Source organism: Martes martes, assembly GCF_963455335.1.
Source record: "Martes martes genome assembly, chromosome: 5".
In the NCBI taxonomy this organism is placed as follows: Eukaryota; Metazoa; Chordata; class Mammalia; order Carnivora; family Mustelidae; genus Martes; species Martes martes.
In genome coordinates this window covers 8,807,889-8,826,005 of record NC_137892.1, presented here as the reverse complement: position 1 = coordinate 8,826,005, position 18,117 = coordinate 8,807,889, and the positions used below count along the sequence as shown (strand labels likewise).

General features: G+C 39.3%; 1 pseudogene across 1 annotated transcript; it reads right to left on the bottom strand.

Moving 5' to 3' along the window:
- Positions 1-9,971: 9,971 nt before the first annotated feature.
- On the bottom strand, positions 9,972-15,904 carry LOC308342648 (olfactory receptor 6M1-like; annotated as a pseudogene). Its single transcript has 2 exons — positions 15,858-15,904; positions 9,972-10,850 (listed from the first exon to the last, which is right to left on the bottom strand). The product of its transcript is annotated as an olfactory receptor 6M1-like (transcript).
- Between the last annotated feature and the right edge of the window lie 2,213 nt (positions 15,905-18,117).

The window sequence follows — 18,117 nt, the reverse complement described above, 5'->3', positions numbered from 1 at the left end:
GAAATTAAAAATAGAGCTTCCCTATGACCCTGCCATTGCACTCCTGGGTATTTACCCCAAAGATACAGATGTAGTGAAAAGAAGGGCCATCTGTACCTCAATGTTTATAGCAGCAATGGCCACGGTCACCAAACTGTGGAAAGAATCAAGATGCCCTTCAACGGACGAATGGATGAGGAAGATGTGGTCCATATACACTATGGAGTGTTATGCCTCCATCAGAAAGGATGAATACCCAACTTTTGTAGCAACATGGACGGGACTGGAAGAGATTATGCTGAGTGAAATAAGTCAAGCAGAGAGAGTCAAGTATCATTTGGTTTCACTTATTTGTGGGCATAACAAATAACATGGCGGACATGGGGAGATGGAGTGGAGAAGGGAGCTGAGGGAAATTGGAAGTGGAAGTGAGCCATGAGAGACTATGGACTCTGAAAAACAACCTGAGGGTTTTGAAGGGGCAGGGGATGGGAGGTTGGGGGAACCAGGTGGTGAGTATTAGGGAGGGCATGTATTGCATGGAGTACTGCGTGTGGTGCAAAAACAATGAACACTGTTATGCTGAAAATTAAAAATAAAATAAAATAAAATAAAGGAGGGCACATTCTGGGTTGAGCAGTGGGTGTTACACACAAATAATGAATTGTCGAACACTACATCAAAAACGAATGATGTATATATGGTGGTAAATGAACATAATTTTTTTTTAAGATTTTATTTATTTATTTGAGAGACAGAGATCACAAGTAGGCAGAGAGGCAGGCAGAGAGAGGAGGAAGCAGGCTTCCTGCTGAGCAGAGAGCCCGATGTGGGGCTCGATCCCAGGACCCTGGGATCATGACCCGAGCCGAAGGCAGAGGCTTTAAACCCACTGAGCCACCCAGGCGCCCCATAAATGAACATAATTTTAAAAGGAATTTAAGAAGATAATGTTGTGAGAATAAATAAATAAATAAAGCTAGAATTCTTGGAGGAACACTCCCCATTCTAAATCCTGAAATTATACTCAAAATTTTGTTTTAAACTAGGAGCAGCTGGGGGATGGTGGTAACTGTCTGATGGGCACTAAGGAGGACACTTGATGGAAAGAGCACTAATTGTTACATGGAACTACATGTTACATGCAACTTACATGGAAAGAGCACTAATTGTTACATGCAACTACATGTTATATGCAACTACATGTTACATGCAACTTACATGGAAAGAGCACTAATTGTTACATGCAACTACATGTTACATGCAACTTACATGAATCAATAAATTCTACATCTGAAACCAGTAATGCACTATGTGTTAACTGAACTGAATTTAAATTAAAAAAATTAAAATATAAAATAAGTAAATAAATAAATAAATAAAAATAAAAAATAAAAGAATAGGAAAAAAAGTAAGATAAAAAATGTTACATGCAACTTACATGAATCAATAAATTCTACATCTGAAACCAGTAATGCACTATGTGTTAACTGAACTGAATTTAAATTTAAAAAATTAAAATATAAAATAAGAAAATAAATAAATAAATAAAAATAAAAAATAAAAGAATAGGAAAAAAAGTAAGATAAAAAATGTAAAGAAATGTTACTTTTTTTAAGATGGTAATAATTTGAGGGAATAGAGGTGTCAACTAACCTTATTATAGTTAGTAATCATTTCACAATATATGTTTACCAAATCACCCTTCATATACCTAGAAGTGACATATGTTACATCAATGCTATTTCAGTAAAACTGGGAAAAATTTAAGAAAGGTAAAGGAAAAAATAGGTTGTGGACAAAAACATATAAGCAAAGTTATTGAAGAACATTTCATTTCTACCTCATTTCATATGAAAGAAATAGTGTCTGCCTATTTATAAGGGGTAAAACTATATGGTCATAGAAGAAAACATAAGAAAAGACATCTTAAGGGTGAAACAGCCATTAACCAAAAATGGGAGTCCCTCAAAAAGCATTCAGCTCATAGCATGTCAGTACATTAAAATATGAACATCATGATAAGTAACCAAATGCAAACTCAAACCATAGGGATAAACAGATTTGCATAATCTCCTATGGCTTAAAACACCGTGTACAACACTGAACATTAACAAGTATTTGATATAAAAGATCTTTTACCCCTGTGACAGTGTAACATGTTATAAAAATCTTGAAAATAGTCTTCATAATGTTCCTTATAAAACCTCGCATGTGCCTAGGCTATGAACAAGCAGTTAAACTTATGGGCATTTAGCAATTTTATTAGAAATTTATAACTATAGGGGAAGGGAGGGAAAACTGAAAGGGAAGAAATCAGAGAGGGAGACAAACCACGAAAAACTGCCTTTTTAAGGTATTATTTATTTATTTAAGTGAGAGACAGCAAGAGAGGGAACACAAGCAGGGGGAGTGGGAGAGGGAGAAGCAGGCTTCCCACAGAGCAAGGAGCCCAATGCAGACTAAATCCCAGGACCTCGGAATCATGACCCGAGCGTGAGGGAGATGCTTAACAACTGAACTACCCAAGCGTCCTCCATGAGAGACTCTTAATCATAGGAAACAAGCTGAGGGTTGCTGGAGGAGAGGTGGGTGGGGAGGTGGGTGGAATGAGTGTTAAGGAGGGCACATGATGGGATGAGCACGGGGTGTTCTTTGCAACTTATGAATCACTGAACAAAACCCCAAAATTCATGATGTACTATGTGCAGGCTAATTGAATTTAAATTTAAAGAAAAGTCTGTGCATACATGTTTATAGTAGTTTTACTCCGTCATAAGCACATATCAGAACCAATCAATATAGTCAAGAGGAAAAACAGACTAGGATAAGCTCTATGTGACAAAATGGCCCTCAGCAATAGAAAATAAGCTTTGATATCCACACACAGGTGACCTGGGTGACTCCTGTGGGACAGAGGTCTCTTCCTCTCCGTCCTCTGCTCCCAGGCTCCCACCTGCCCTCCAGGCCCTGACCCGCATGTGGTATGAGTGGCTGTGACAAAAGCAGCATTAGGACAGCCTGGAAGGTGGCAACTTCAGTGACCAGAAGGGTGGTCAGCACCCAGAAGAAGGTGCTGACAGGAACGCACCTGGGAAGTTGTATGTGGGGGCAGGGTTGCTGGGGGTGACGGGGGCCCTTCAGGTGGGCCACACCCTGCCCTGGGTCCAGTGAGCTGGCAGCAGAGCACTGAGGTCCTACCCATGGATGGCAGGCAGGTGGCTTGGGATGGGCAGGAGGGTAGGTTACATGCCAGCAGGTCAGCAGCAGCCCCGAGGCCTGATCTGGAGCTGCTGTGCCTCTGGGGCCACAGAGTGCCACGGGGTGCCACGGGGTGCCACAGGGAGGCCAGCTGAGCTGTGTCCACCACACTCAGCCTTGCACTGCCTGGAGGGTGAGCCTGCCAGCACCGGACTAGGCCCCTCCATCTCCAGGGAGGCACCCACTGCTGGCCCATGGGCCCCAGCACCGTGAGGACTGTGGCACAAAGGAGGCTCCAAATTGTAGGGAGTGAGACACAAAGGGACACACTGTAGCCCACGTCCCAGGGCACACCATGTACATTCCAACTAACCCTCAGGAAGGTCCTTCCTGGTCACAGGCATCTCTGCCCACACCCGTTGGTGGCTGTCCATAAGCCCTAACAGGTGGGTCAGCTGCAGACAGCCTGGCACAGCTACTGCCACTAGGTGCTAGCCGAGTCCTCTGGGCCTGGCTTGTGCCTCTTTTCCTACGGGCCCAAAGAAGTTGTTTTGCCACCTCCAAGGGCTTATGGCTTCTGTGCAGGAGTCCAGGGCTGCAGTGAGAACCCAAACTGCCTGAGCCCAGTCTGACCATGCAGGTGGGCTCAGCATAGATGGGGGTCCCCAGCGCCGAGCCTTCTGTAAATCAGAAGAGCTCCCTGTGCTCCCAGATCCAGAGGCCAACCTTCCCATCAGCTTCCTGGGGCCCCAGCTTGGCCAAGGGATGGGGATGTGCTCCAGCAGAGAGCAGGTGCAGCAGAGGGTGGGGTTGGGCTGCAGGCGGCCTCCAGCTATGGTGGGCTGAGACTCAGGGAAGCCACAGGCCAACTGACCCCAGCAAGACCCAGTGCAACCTTTGCTTGGTTTTGACTCTGGACTTGAATCGAGTTGTGGAGAAGGGAGGGGAAGACCAGGTTGTTTACAGAAAACTGTATCTAGGTCTGTACCCAGAGGTCCAAATGTGGTGACAGAGGCTGGCATTTTTGAAGGAGTTCTCAAAGGGCTCACTGAGTCTTATTTCCTTGGATTTTGAGAATTCCTAAAATCCCTTTTCATTGCTGGTCTTTGGAGCTACATAGTGCTTTATATGTCTATCAGCAATTTTACACGGGACAAGGGCTATCTGTGGACTCAGTCAGTGTTACTCTTGGAGAATGTACAGTGGCTCTGTTAAAAATTTTAAAAAAGACGGGGGGGGGCGCCTGGGTGGCTCAGTGGTTTAAGGCCTCTGCCTTTGGCTCAGGTCATGATTCCAGGGTCCTGGGATCGAGCTCCACATTGGGCTCTCTGCTCAGGAGGGAACCTGCTTCCTCCTTCCTCTATCTCTGCCTGCCTCTCTGCCTACCTGTGATCTCTATCTGTCAAATAAATAAATAAAATCTTTTAAAAATTAAAAAAAATTAAAAAGCAGATACTTCAGTGCAAACGTTAGATGAATTGGTGTCATTCATCTCTCTGGTAACAACTTTCTCTTCTTTTTTGGCATTCCTTGTTTGTGACAACTTAATGATTCCCTTTCCAAGTTCCCCACTTGCAGAAGAGCTCAGTCATTCTTTTGTGCAGGAAATCACAACAGCACCTCTAATATGACAGAGATCTTGGTGTACATGTACAAATCCTCCAGAAGGTTCCTTTACACCACCAACTGGAAAACCATGCCCTATTACCGAGTTCAGTCCAGGACAACATACCCAGGAAGGAGTCTTCCCAACTAGGATGCCAACCTTGCCATGGATGTGGTCCAGCCTCAGCTTTAGACTGACAACAGGAGAGACCAGAGGCAACAGTGCCTCTTAAGACGGTGGGCTCTTGCATTTACCTGCAAAATAAGGGTGTGCTGTTCTTCTTAGTCATAGTTTTAGTGTACTAAAATTCAATTTGTAATAGCATGAAAATTAGTTAATAATTTATCCCTTTTCATCTGTGGAATATACACTGATATTTTTTATTAAATTTTTTATTTATTTTCAGCGTAACAGTATTCATTGTTTTTTCACCACACCCAGTGCTCCATGCAATCTGTGCCCTCCCCAACACCCACCACCTGGTTCCCCCACCCTCCCACCCCCCCCCTTCAAAACCCTCAGGTTGTTTTTCAGAGTCCATAGTCTCTCATGGTTCACCTCCCCTTCCAATTTCCCTCAACTCCCTTCTCCTCTGCATCTACCCTTGTCCTCTAAATTATTTGTTATGCTCCACAAATAAGTGAAACCATATGATACTGGACTCTCTCTGTTTGACTTATTTCACTCAGCATAATCTCTTCCAGTCCTGTGCATGTTGCTACAAAAGTTGGGTATTCGTCCTTTCTGATGGAGGCATAATACTCCATAGTGTATATGGACCACATCTTCCTTATCCATTTATCCGTTGAAGGGCATCTTGGTTCTTTCCAACGCTTCAAAGTATAGGGATAGAAGGAACATTCCTGAACTTCATCAAATCTATCTATGAAAGACCCACAGGAAATATCATCCTCAATGGGAAAAAGCTTGCAGCCTTCCCGTTGAGATCAGGAACACGACAAGGATGCCCACTCTCACCACTCTTGTTCAACATAGTATTAGAAGTCCTAGCAACAGCAACCACACAACAAAGAGAAATAAAAGGTATCCAAATTGGCAAGGAAGAAGTCAAACTCTCTCTCTTCGCAGATGACATGATTCTTTATATGGAAAACCCGAAAGACTCCACCTCCAAACTACTAGAACTCATACAGCAATTCAGTAATGTAGCAGGATACAAAGTCAATGTCCAGAAATCAGTGGCTTTCTTATACACTAACAATGAAAATACAGAAAGGCAAATTAGAGAATCGATTCCATTTACTATAGCACCAAGAACCATAAGATACCTCGGAATAAACCTAACCAAAGAGGTTAAAGATCTGTACTCGAGGAACTACAGAACACTCCTAAAAGAAATTGAAGAAGACACTGATTTTTTTATTTTCTTTCCTAATATTGGTAATTTGTGATTTGTTTTTTCCCCCCTCAGGAAGGTCTTATATATTTTATTTTTTCATTGAGCCAACATTTATTTGGCTTGAATTCCTCCATTCTGTATATATTTATATTTCCTTTTTATATTTACTCATATTATTGTTTTTTGTTACCTACTTTTGGTAAAATATGCTCTTCTGGGTATATTAGGTGGCAGTTTGCATAGTTTCTTTTCAGCCTGTTAGTCTGATGGAAGGCACCTGAAGTTATAATTTCACTATGAAGTTCTCCTTTAGAAACATGGCAGAAATGTGTTTTGCTTTTGTTGACAATGATAAAATACATTCAAGGTGTTTTCTATGAGGTTCTTTTTAAAAAATTTTTATTGTGTTAGTCACCATACAGTACATCATTAGTTTTTGATGTAGTGTTCCAAGATTCATCGTTTATGCACCACATTCAGTGCTCCGTGCAATATGTGCCCTCCATAATACCCACCACCAGGCTCACCTAACCCCCTCATTCTCCTCCCCTCCAAAACCCTCAGTTTGTTTCTCAGTGTTCACAGTCACTCATGGTTTGTCTCCCCCTCTGATTTCCACACCCTTCACTTTATTGTTCTTTATTTTTTCTTACACTGAAGGTTTATTTGGAAATGTTTACTTAATTCCCAATTCTCAGGGAATTTATTGAATTCTAATTTAACCCTAATATTAGAAAATATGCTTTATATGATTTTTTTAACTACATTGAGAATGATATTGTAGACCAGACTGTGGTCTATCTTGATGAACTTTCCTTATTCAGTTCCTATTAAGAACATGCCACTGCAAAATATGCCACTTTGGCATATTTTGATCATTTTAAGTTAAAGTCCCTAAGAAATAGCAGGTGCATGGAGGGCACTCTGACCTCCCTTTTATTCCTTAAGCAAGAGATAGAACTCCACGTGAAAGGTGCACTCCTGTTCCAGGAGGAAGGGGGACATCCTCATCACCAGAAACAGGGAATTTAGGATGGAAAAGGTTGTATAAACATACTTGTTAATTCTCCATCACTGACTACCTGTAGCCCAAAACCCTGTGCTTTGAAAATTCTTCAGAAACTTATTGTTCTCTTTTTTGAAAGACATAGAATTTTCCTGCTCTGGTCACTACTTAGGGTCTTCCTTGTCTTTTGAAGGCTCTCATGTACGTACAAAAGTTCAGTGAAAAGTGTATGCTCTTAATGCAGTTTATGTCAAGTTAATTCTTAGGACCAGACAGAGACTCTAAGAAGGCATGGGGCAATTTTTCCTTCTCTATGAATAGAATGGCTGTTCTAAAGATAGTGTATTGTTTGCTGTTTAATCAGATCATATTGACATATTTAGAAATTTTATACGCTTACTAATAATTTTGTGGGTAATTACTTAGTATTTATCAGTCACTGAGAGAGGGCATTTTAAAATCTATAGCTAAAATTGTGGGTCAGCGAGTGTTCCCTGCAGTTCTATAAATTTTGGCTTTATGAGCTAGATGCTGTGTTACATTGTTACATAATTTGGAATATTATGTAATAATAATACATTCTTGGAACTCTCTCCTTTTTCCATTATATAATACTTTTGATTAACACTTGCAATAATCTTCACCTTGAAATGTATTTGGTAAATATCACTGTTTATTACATTACACTTTTGCTTACTATGCCTGTAGAATATCTTCTTTATTCTAAACTTTATTTTTTTATTGGCATCTTTCCTTAGATTACATTTTTGAAGAACGTGTAAATCAAGTTCTTTTTTATTCGACTGACAATCTCTGCTTTTATTTGGTGTTTGGTGCTTTAAATCCATTCCTATTTAATTAAATTTTATTTCAGGTTTGAATCTACCTGATTACTTATTTTCCCTTCATCCTGATTTCTACTATTCTTCCTCAGTTTATCCTGTCCTGTCTTTGTTCTTGTTGTTGTTAATGACACATTATTTTACTTTTTATTTTCAATTTCTAATGGCATATTATTCTACTGTTCCCTGCCATTTCTTCTACATGGTGTCATTATACACTCCATATTTCCTCCTTGCCTCTTCTTCCCTCCAAAACTGTCATGAGGGTCCCCTTCCTGCACCCTGCTTACACTTTCTTGTCCTATTTCCATTCCACAAATATGGTAATCATTAGTCAACTTTATCATTTATATTCTGCTTTGCACATTAAGAATTTTATGCTTTTTATGTTTATATGTGTTTCTTAAATGCCATGATGAACAGAAAGCAAAATATTTCATATTTCAAACTTATTAACCATTTCTTGTGCTTTTTACTCAACTTAATGAATCCATTTCCCATTTGGAATAATTACCCAACAGCCTGAAGATACCCTTTAACGTTCCTGTCATCCACATATGCTGGCGATCAATTATTTCTGATTTTTTATTGTTTTATTTTAATTCAGAAAGTGTTTATTTTATTATAATTCATGAAGGCTATTGATGTTGAGTTCCAGAGTGTGTCTTTTTCTTTTTTTTCAGTCCTTAAAGTGTGTCTTTTTCTTGTGATCTGTCTACAGATTTTGATGGACACTCAGTGATGACTTTTAGCCATTCTTCTCAGTATTCAATATGCCCTTTATGCCTGTGGTTACTTGCAAATTTTATCTTTAGTGTAGGTTCATAGCAGTTTGACAAATATGTACTTCAATGTGGTTAAATTTATAAAGATCTTGATTGAGTTTTCCTATCCTTCCCCCCCCTTTGGTGGAAATCTGTCTCTTTTATAATCTGAGTTGGGGATTATTCAATCACTATTTCTTCACAGTTTTCCCCTAGTTCTCCTTTTTCTACTCTGCAACTATAAATACACACAGAATGAAATGTGTCAAGTTGTGGCAAGTCCCTCTTTGGTTCTGCACATCTTCCTTTCTTTGTCTTCCTCTGTTCTTCAGTTCAGATGATTCATATGAATTTTTCTTCATGTTCAATTTCACATTTCTCTGCCATCTCTAATTGGCAGCTTGTATACACAGAAAATTTCCTGGAGCTGATATGAACTTGGTTTGTTCTTAATCAGAATTTCTAAAATTACCAGTTGTCAAATGATTATTTCCTGGCTTATGCAAAAAAATGTTCCACTCTTTGTCGCTGATAAATCCATACCCATTACTTGTTCTTTCCATGTATTGGCTCTGTAGTTATCATCTATCCCATAGCCCTTCCCTCAAAGGTAGTAGATTTTCCTAATGGTAACGCTAAGTTATAAAATACTTGTACTCAAAGAAACTGAAATATATACATCTTTAAGTCCTTTATTTAGAAGCTTTAGTTTAAATAGAAACGACATAAATAAAGTTGGACTGAAATAAACAATAAACCAAAATTATTATTCCAATGTCAGATAAAATTTCAGCCCATTAAAACATTTGAATCCTATTCCAAGGTGGAATTCCTGTGTATCTGTGTGTATTTTTGTGCAAAAGTGTTCTTTTGTGTGTGTGTGCAAAAGTGTTCTAAAACCTTTCTTTTCTATATCTATCATATATAATACATGCATTTCCAACGCAGTGATACCTGAAATCAAGTTTTTCATGAATACTACTACTTCTATTCCTCCTACCCATTACCTTTATTACCACCTACAAATGCAAATTTTAATTATTGTAACAAAATCTTTGAAATCTAACATGGACAGGAAACCATTAAATTTTATTATTAAGTTAGAAGACTTTCACAACTCACAGTATCATTGACTTACATAGATCATGGGACATTGCTGGAATCATTGATGGATCTGAAGATCCCAGGAGTAACATGATTCTCAAAGATCATGTCACTTGGGCCTCATGTGCTTGAGGAAGTTCTGGCCCTTGACCAAGCTGTCCTTCAATGCACCTTTTATCTTTTTATTCTGTAGAGTGAAGAGGAAGGGATTCAGACATGATGACACTAGAGATGATAAAGAGGATCTTCTGAAGATGCAAGCTGGTCTTCTTGGAGGGCTTGACATAGACAAAAATGGAGATTCCATAGCCCATGGAGACCACAGTGAACTGAGAGACAGATCTGGCAAAGGCTTTGTGCATTGACCTTGTCCTGAGGGTATCTTCAGAATGGTGGAGATGATGTAAACTTTGGAGACCAGGTGAAAGAGAGGGAATTGGGGAGAAGGACAAGGGCGCTGAGGAAGTCCAAGAGTTCAATGACACAGATGCCAACACAGGCCAAGTGGAGGAGGGGAACACTATCACAGAAAAAGTGATTGGTCACATTGGGACCACAGTGTGGCAGCCCACCTTAAGGAGAGTGGATGGAAGAATGAGGAGAAACCACCCACCCATGGGAGGATAACAAGATGCACACAGAGTCAGCTGATCATAATCACAAAGAACTGAAGGGGGTTGTGAAAGGCCACATAGCCATCATAGGACATGATGGCAAAAAGGATAAACTCAGTGTTTCTGGAAAGGAAGGAGAAAGAGAACGGCGGGAACCATGCACCATCACTTTCTCTTCGACTGGATGCTGGCCAACATCTTGGGTATGGCACAGAGCTGGTCGATAGCTCACTGAGAGAGAGATCATGAGGAAGCAATACATGGGTGGCCGAACCCTGTAATCCAGGAGAATTCAGGTGATAATGACGGTATTTCCAAGGACATCACCAAAGAGGCCAATATAAAGAATCAAGAATAGGAGGCCCCTGAGTGCTCTGGCAGTTGGTATCCCCACAAGAATAAAGTCAGTTTCCAACTTTCAGTTGTCTCTTTCTATATTTGTGTCTCTTTTAACCATAAAGGGAGTGATAGCGGGGCGGGGGCGGTGAGTATGGTCAATCATTCATTAAATCAAGAAATTTAGGAAAAATTTAAATAAATTATTTTAGCAACTTTATTTCCTAGCCTAATTGATCAAGGCAATTGATATTATGATTGGGTCTAATACATCCTTCAAAAATCCCGCTTCTTGGGGCACCTGGGTGGCTCAGTGAGTTAAGCTGCTGCCTTCAGCTCAGGTCATGATCCCAGGGTCCTGGGATCGAGCCCCACATCGGGCTTTCTGCTCAGCAGGGAGCCTGCTTTCCTTCCTCTCTCTGTCTGCCTCTCTGCCTACTTGTGATCTCTGTCTGTCAAATAAATAAATAAAATCTTTAAAAAAATCCAGCTTCTTTCCTTGTTATATTCTATAGATCTCTGCAGATGTATGTTAAATGTATAATTACGATGGTACATTTTCTTGATAGGAACTTAATCAAGTAAGTGTTCTGCTAAAACATCAATGGAAGGGTTAATTGGTACCTGCAAATATAACAACAACTTATTTCTGGTGTTTGTCTTCTAGGAGCTGGGATGTCTGGATGTTGAAAGGGCATATGGAGGGTTCAGGTTTGAGAGCCACAGTGGAGAGTGGGCATACATGGCAGCTAGATTTTCCCACCTGAGAGTCTAGCCCTTCAACTGCCAGGTAAGGTGTAAAAATAAGTGAACCATCTTATCCTTCTTTGTATATTTAATATTACTTTTTTCAAGTTTTTATTTAAATTCCAAGTATCTCTATAGATTTCAACTTGTCTTTCCTTCACAGTCTTTATTTTTCATTGCACGGTAGGTACTAAATTCTGTTGAAGTGAATCTGTTCTTGAAAATTTTGTAGCATAAACAATTATACAAATAATGTGTTAATAGGTATATAGCTGTTGATAACTTTTCAATTATGTTTTTGAGATATTATGTTTGATGGGACAAGATGATGATTAAATGTTTGTGTCTGAATTAGTTACAGAAAAGAAAAAAAAATAACTTATAATTATTTGGCCATTGAGGTACACAAAGAATCCTCAAGCTTGAGAAACAATCACATAAAAATGGGCACCATGGTAAAATGAGAGGAAGTTAATATAACTTTGACAGAAATGAAAATTATCAGGGTGCCTGAGTGGCTCAGTTGTTAAGTGTCTGCCTTTGGCTCAGGCATGATCCCAGGGTCCTGGGATTCAGCCCACCATCGGGCTCCCTGCTCAGGGGGAGCCTGTTTCTCTCTCTCCCAGTCGCCCTGCTTGTGTTCCCTCTCTCGCTGTGTCTTTCTCTGTCAAATAAATAAATAAAATCTTAAAACAAAAGAAATGAGAGTTATTATCAGTGACTTCCTCCACACAGAGAAAAAGTTGGTGCAAAGATAAACATAATAATCTTTTGCAATAACAAAGTAAACAAAAATGTATTTTGGACACAATAATCATATCTGAGCAAGAAGAACTGTACCAATAAATATTAATATATTCCTTGCTACTGTTATAGATCTAGGACTGCAATGTAAAACCAATACAGTTCATCAGAAAAACACAACATAAAATGGCTCAAGATGCAAAAAATATAAGCACTGGTATAAATGTTTTAAGAAACACATGTGAAAAACTAAAATATCTATTGTAATATTAATGATAGAAAAATCATTATCAAAGCAAAGTACAAAAATTAAATTAAAAAGATACTGGACAGCTATATGTAGAAGAATGAAACTTGACCATTCTCTTACACTGTACACAAAGATAAACTCGAAATGGATAAAAGACCTCAACGTGAGACAGGAATCCATCAGAATCCTCGAGGAGAGGGGCGCCTGGGTGGTTCAGTGGGTTAAGCCTCTGCCTTCGGCTCAGGTCATGATCTCAGAGTCCTGGGATCGAGCCCCGCATCGGGCTCTCTGCTCAGCAGGGAGCCTGCTTCCCCATTCTCTCTGCCTGCTTCTCTGCCTACTTGTGACCTCTCTCTCTGTCAAATAAAATAAATAAAATCTTTAAAAAAAAAAAAAGAATCCTCGAGGAGAACATAGGCAGTAACCTCTTTGATATCAGCCACAGCAACTTCTTTCAAGATATGTCTCCAAAGGCAAAGGAAACAAAGGCAAAGATGAACTTTTGGGACTTCATCAAGATCAAAAGCTTCTGCACAGCAAAAGAAACAGTCATCAAAACAAAGAGGCAACCCACGGAATGGGAGAAGATATTTGCAAATTACAGTACAGATAAAAGGTTGATATCCAGGATCTATAAAGAACTCCTCAAACTCAACACACACAAAACAGATAATCATATTAAAAAATGGGCAGAAGATATGAACAGACACTTCTCCAATGAAGACATACAAATGGCTACCAGACACATGAAAAAATGTTCATCACTAGCCATCAGGGAGATTCAAATCAAAACCACATTGAGATACCACCTTACACCAGTTAGAATGGCCAAAATTAGCAAGACAGGAAACAACGTGTGTTGGAGAGGATGTGGAGAAAGGGGAACCCTCTTCCACTGTTGGTGGGAATGCAAACTGGTGCAGCCACTTTGGAGAACAGTGTGGAGATTCCTCAGGAAATTAAAAAATAGATCTTCCCTATGACCCTGCAATTGCACTGCTGGGTATTTACCCCAAAGATACAGATGGAGTGAAAAGAAGGGCCATCTGTACCCCAATGTTTATAGCAGCAATGGCCACGGTCGCCAAACTGTGGAAAGAACCAAGATGCCCTTCAACGGATGAATGGATAAGGAAGATGTGGTCCATATACACTATGGAGTATTATGCCTCCATCAGAAAGGATGAATACCCAACTTTTGTAGCAACATGCACAGGACTGGAAGAGATTATGCTGAGTGAAATAAGTCAAACAGAGGAAGTCAAGTATCATATGGTTTCACTTATTGGTGGAGCATAACAAATAATATAGAGGACAAGGGTAGATGGAGAGGAGAAGGGAGTTGAGGGAAACTGGAAGGGGAGGTGAACCATGAGAGACTATGGACTCTGAAAAACAACCTGAGGGTTTTGAAGGGGCGGGGTGGGAGGGTGGGGGAACCAGGTGGTGGGTGTTGGGGAGGGCACAGATTGCATGGAGCACTGGGTGTGGTAAAAAAAACAATGAATACTGTTATGCTGAAAATAAATAAAAAATTTAATTTAAAAAAAATTGAATGAAAATAAAGAATTCAATAGTTTTTAAAAAAAAGATAAAAATATCATGAATCTATATGACACGAGAGATTACATAAAATTTAAGGCAGAAAACCTTTAGAAAAAGAAGCAGGAGTGAAAATAACATGCTAACAAGAGAATTTGATACAATATATTCTATGTTTCAGAGACAAATAAGGAATGAATTATACAAGTACTATTGAAATAAAGTAATTACAGGAAATTAAAATTACTATTGAAGTACTATTGAAATAAAGTAATTACAGGAAATATCTGCAGTATTATGAATGGAATGACAGAACAAATTCCCTAGTTGGAATCAATACTACAAAAATTTTTAAAACTAAGATTCAATTACAACTAAAAGGTATGATTGGTTACAACTAAAAGGTATGATTGGATTTAGTTCAGAAATGGCCAAAATGGGGGGTGCCTGGGTGGCTCAGTGGGTTAAGCCTCTGCCTTTGGCTCAGGTCATGATCTCAGGGTCCTTGGATCAAGCCCAGCATCAAGCTCACTGATCAGCAGGGAGCCTGCTTCCCCCCCGCTCTCTGCCTACATCTCTGCCTGCTTGTCATCTCTCTCTGTCAAATAAATAAATAAAATCTTTTTAAAAGTGGCCAAAATGTTTAAAATATAATCTCCAACTTTTGAAAAGTCTATTGTTAAGGAGTACAATAAATATGATTTCCCAGAATTAGCTAATATACTACTATTTAGACAGAGCAAATCCATTTAAGATAAATATCCCAGCTTTTATAAGTGCCCATATGATTATTTTTATTTAATTATGTAAAGTGCCTTAAGGAAAGAAACTTACCTGACAAGTGATATTCCAATGGGGCACCTGGATGGCTTTGCTGGTTAAGCATCGGTTCAGGTCCCTGCTCAGGGGACCTCCCTCTGCCTCTGCTCCCACTCTTGCTCTCTCTCAAGCACATGAAAAACATCTTAAACAAACAAAAGGGGTCTATCTGTACTATCTATCTATCTATCTGTACTACTCTATCTGTAATCCACAATATTGAATTCTTGTTAAGAAATGATGGTCAGGATACGTAATGACAGTGAGTGTTACAAAAAAGGGTAAGTAGACAGGAGAACCAGGCTAACACATATTTGTTTAGTATTTTTAGGGACAGCATAAAGTGAGGCAGAGTTCTTGATGATCTGATTTCAGACAACTTGCATCAGTATCATCAAGAACACTGCCTCACTTGATGCTGTCAAGATGGGAGCAAGAATGGGGAGGAAGTGGAGGAGGGAAGAGCAAGAGAGAGGAGAGGGACGGACAGAGGGAGAGAGTGAGAGGGAGGGACAGAGGGAAGAAGAGGGATGGACAGGAGGGAGAAAGTGAGAGGGAGGGACATAGGGAAGGAGAGTGAGAAGCTCTCTCAGAATAGAGAAGAAATGGATTGCTATAAAAGTTGCAAAAACTATTTCATGAATGTGCTTGAAGTAACCCTAGACATTGAATATCTGGGTTGGATTTCTGGAAAATAATGAGGCAAAGTAGATACTACAGAAGTAAAGGGATGTTTGGAATCCTGAAGAAAAATGTGTGAGATTACAGATGTTTATTTCTCATTGAAATGCATCAATCCTGACTTTCTTACAACAAAACGTCCAATGAAAGTGTAATCTTGCCATGTTGTCCCAACTTCCCTAGTGTCTCAGTTTTGAACAAATGTAAAATGGTAAAGTGGTTGCATTTGTTCTTACTTGACACGCTTTGACACAAGGAATACCTTAGGAAGCCCCCCACCTTCTGTCCCATGCAGAAAACTTCCTCCATCACCCCAGTGTTCTGTCTTACAAGAAGTGCACCCTGCCCAACAGAAATGATTTAGGTGAAGGAAAACAGAAAGAAATTCCTTTCTTTGTGCCCCCTTTTTTTGCCCCTGCCCTACATCTGGGTGGGAAACAGCCACGTTTTTCACACTCTGTGTTCCTGAAACTCTTTAATGAGTCTGTTCCTCGGAGACTCTAATATAGAGAGATGAGTCCAAAACAGGAGTCTGTTTTTTTGGAAAGGCCTTTTTTGTTCATTTCTCCCCTGTTCCCTTATGTGTTTTCAGTAAGCCTGCTTGTGTGTATATTGTATATTACACTATTTTATTTCCACATTTTTTATTTTTTTTTATTTTTTTTAAAGATTATTTATTTATTTATTTGACAGAGAGAGATCACAAGTAGGCAGAGAGGCAGGCAGAGAGATGGTAGGGAAGCAGGCACCCTGCTGAGCAGAAAGCCCGATGCGGGGCTCGATCCCAGGACCCTGAGATCATGACCTGAGCCGAAGGCAGAGGCTCAAACCACTGAGCCACCCAGGCGCCCCAATTTCCACATTTTTTAAATCTTTGTTTCCAATTAATGCTAGATGTGCCTTGTATTCTTGTCCTGGTGGCAATGCTTTTCTGTGATTTCAAAGTAATATTTTATTTTCAACACTGTTAGATTTGCAAATGTCATTTCTTCTTCCACAAAAGCCTCTCTGTCCCTTTCTTCTTTAGGTGAAATGAAATAAATCTTTTAAAGCTGAACATGGGTGTCCATCTTTTTTGTGTTCTCTCTGACTGCAAATATGATTACCTTTCCTGACCTCTTGGGCACTCTGCTGATTATAAATATACATAGATACACACTCTGCTTTGTCTATATTTCAAATATTGCCATGCCTTTCTTAAATTCTTAGTGAACTTATACAGAATAAATACTCTGTTCTTCTGGGATATTTTAACACCTACTATAGTGGCAATAGTAAGTAGTTAAAAGTATTTTGTGAGTGTTTGGAGGAATGAATGGATGAGTGAATATGGGAAATTGACAGTATTGGCTATTATTCATGAACAGTAGCAAAATCTGTAAGAATCAGCACTTTTTCTTAAAGAGAATATAAATGAAACTTCCACACTGTGGATTGGAACCCAATGAAGACAGTGCAAAAAGAATATAGAATTTGGAGGCTAGCTAGTTATTGAAGGACAGATAACAGAGTGATTTCATTAAATTTAGTCTAGAAATTAATATTATGAGCACATATTATGACCTTATAGTTTATTCTCAATTAGCGGTATTTGAGAAGATGAATCACATGTGTAGGAACTTTTGATAAATTATGCACAGGCAAGACCACTGTGAGATAATATTGTATTTTATAACTTTTTTGAGGAAGAAGAGAATATTTGTGGCTTTGTCACTCTCAATCCCTTCCCTTCATGGAAACCAAAATACTTCTCCTTTTTAGCCATTGTATTTGGAATTTGTGAATTATCAAGATTCTCCCAGTTTGGGTCTCCATAGGAGCAAACATGTCCTTCTGAGTCTGTTCCATGTTTTCCTTGTCTTCAAGGTGTAACTTAACGCCTTAACACCTTAACTTCAAGGTATAACTTAACCTAGAAAGGGGGTTCGCTCCTGCTCCACTCCCCACCAACCCAGTCCATCTCCATGCCTGCAACTTCAGAATCCCATCATGTGACTGTCAGGCTGGGCTGTCACACAGGGTCAGGTTTTTTGTGCCCCACTTTTACATGTCCAACCAGAATATTACACATAAGGGCAAGAACCACACCTAACATTCACTACTGTTGCTGATCAATAATTATAATGATTGCTTCTATGAATTCCCACACAATTCCCACACAAATCTCACTTAATCACAAAGTAAAGAAACTCTTCAAGCACTTCATTTAAAAAGACAACAAAAATGTATGAAATATAACTTTGAAGAAAGAAAGAAAATTATACATAACATGAAAATGCAAATCCATATTGTAATTATAGCCAACATTTTATTGTATGCAAGTTAATTTTAGTAATTACATTTATGTACCATTTTATTATGTGCTTTTTCCCCATGACCCTACATTATAAACTATATCCTATATGTTTATTTCACATTTAAATTTATTGATATCTATAAGTAACAGAGAAAATACTGAAGATGAAACTTATCTGTCACAGTTGCCCAATGTATTTACCACACATTGAAAAAACAGTGTAAGC